This window comes from Armigeres subalbatus, chromosome 2 (assembly GCF_024139115.2).
Source record: "Armigeres subalbatus isolate Guangzhou_Male chromosome 2, GZ_Asu_2, whole genome shotgun sequence".
Lineage (NCBI taxonomy): Eukaryota > Metazoa > Arthropoda > Insecta > Diptera > Culicidae > Armigeres > Armigeres subalbatus.
This window is the reverse complement of record NC_085140.1, coordinates 57,103,296-57,105,578: the sequence shown is the minus strand read 5'-3', so window position 1 is coordinate 57,105,578 and position 2,283 is coordinate 57,103,296. Positions and strand designations below refer to the sequence as shown.

The following is a 2,283-nucleotide window of genomic DNA, read 5'->3' as shown; positions in this document are numbered from 1 at the left end:
TACTGTCATGATATAAATTATTGAACATTTTGGAATGTCGTAGATTTTTGGATAACACTGTGATGTGTCTATAATAGACTGGCCCAGCTTAATATGGGGAGAAAAAGTCGAATTCCACGGGGCACCCCCCAAAATCAATCTTTCAAAATTTCAGCTCAATCGCTTGTTGCATAAGCTGGCGCATTTGATTTGAAGTTTGTATGGGGATTTCGGCCAAATAATAATGGAAAATACACCTCCGTCACTCATTTGATCTGGAAATTGGTTCTGATTGCCCGATTGAGCTCAGAATTGCAAATAGGGCAGTTGGTATGTTACAGAACAATTTCACAGAACATTGTACGATGGTTAAATAGAGAGAGAATCAAGAGAATTATTGTTTCCAAATAGTTGAAATAAGTCCAGTCCTCTACTTAGGTTACAAAGGATTTTTAATTGGCATCAGACGAGTGTGTACAATTCCATTGAATACCACCACATGATTGTACCTTTGACAGATACGTATTTCGTCCTCAACAGTAAGGCCGTCTTCAGTGTCTCGTACTTGACTCGAAAATGAAAATGAAATTGTACGAACTCGTCTTATGACAAGTAAAGACATTTTACTAGAAGCTCAAAATAATTTTCTTGTTAGGATTTTTAATGATTCAAACGAACTTTCTTCGTTAAATCTTGATATTCATAAGAATGTAAGAGTCAAAACTTGTTTTACAAAAATATCCTTAACAAGATTTTTGAAAAATGTGCAGACTTTTTTTTAATAGGACTTGAGTTGTAGAATTACAAGAAGAGTTCCAAATATATTTTAACGCATTGTTTGATTTCTTCAAGGGTTCAGAAAGTACTAACTTTCAAAATCGAAAAATGTTCGTTGTTGAATTCACCTTGCAAAAAATTAATTGGTCACAGCTCATCCAACCAAAAACAAATGGCATCCGATCAAAATTTCCTCTGCGCACTAATCCGTCATCACCGGTTCTAATCCGGTTTGAACCGTACTGCTTCGGTCAAATTGCACCGGGCCAAACTTCGCATACTGTACCTATGTAGGTGCAAGACAAATGCCAGATTGCCCAAGGCGATTTTTCCTAGCTCAGAAAGAAAACTGGGCCAACCACCACCGCCACGTCGTCGTCCGGATCAAAGTGTCGTGCTCCATCTTGGCGCTCGCGCTGTTGTCGTCATCGTCATTGTTGCGACCGCGCCGGAGGATGGATGATACTTGTTGTTCAATTGCCATGCGGATGATCATGCCGCTGCTCTCCATCACTTAGCTTTCGGTTTGATACAAGCCATTCCGCGGGGCAGCGCGCTGCAGAGCGGTCTGAGTCGAAAACAAATCGCGAAAAACTTCCTGCCGCTGGACCAAAATGCGAGCAATTTGATTGAACAAACTGTGCGTGTTCTTGTGCGCCGTTGTCGTTGTTGTCGGCGAAGTCAATCTCACGAGGGTTTTCTTTCCGTTGCGAGAGTTATATTTGTACATATTTAAACTGCTACACTCAATTAAATGAGGATGAATTTCATTATGAAATCATTCATAAAAATTTCCTAAAATTGAAAAAATAATATTGGGGGTAATACAAAGTTTCTCCCCTAAAATCAATGGCATATATTGTTTAGTATAGAAGACATAGGATTTGAGTTTTGAACAAAATAAATCAAAATTGTTAAACAAATATTTTGAATGGATTTTTTTTGTTAACTACAGTGCCTCATCGCCATTCTCCATATGTTTCCAGAAAACATGTTTCTTATAAAAAAAACATTCTGTCAGAAGTGGGATTCGAACCCACGCCCTCAGAGAGGACCAGAACGCTCGTAACCCACATTGTGGGCAAGATTGCTCTTGAGTCTGGCGCCTTAGACCGCTCGGCCATCCTGACATGTTGCGTTAGAAAGCACCATAGCATGACCACAATCGGTTGAGTGTGATATTGTCGATTTCGTTCTTTATCAATCCACATGCTTCATACAACTGAAATGGTGGCAAGATAAGGTTGCTTGGCTGTTATGAGAGGTGTGGTTTATAATTACAGTCATTTGCAGTCGTGTTAATCAACAACATGTACATTGAGAAAAAATTTTAATGAATTATTATTATTTTTTTTTTGAAAATTTAAGAATTTTAAGAAACAGTTGATTAGTTATCTTTTTTAGCGGGTGTATATAATCAACCACCTGCCCAAAAAAACGGATGCAAAGATAGACTTCGAGAGAAGTTGTATATGAATCATTCAATTTCGGGTATGGGTGCTGTCGTCCCATTCTAACGGCAGCATG

The 2,283-nt window shown here is 38.6% G+C and overlaps 1 non-coding gene across 1 annotated transcript; it reads right to left on the bottom strand.

The window, feature by feature from the left end:
• Positions 1 to 1,771: 1,771 nt before the first annotated feature.
• Positions 1,772 to 1,886, bottom strand: Trnal-caa (transfer RNA leucine (anticodon CAA)). Its single transcript has 2 exons — positions 1,849 to 1,886; positions 1,772 to 1,816 (listed from the first exon to the last, which is right to left on the bottom strand). It is a non-coding gene; the product is annotated as a tRNA-Leu (tRNA).
• Between the last annotated feature and the right edge of the window lie 397 nt (positions 1,887 to 2,283).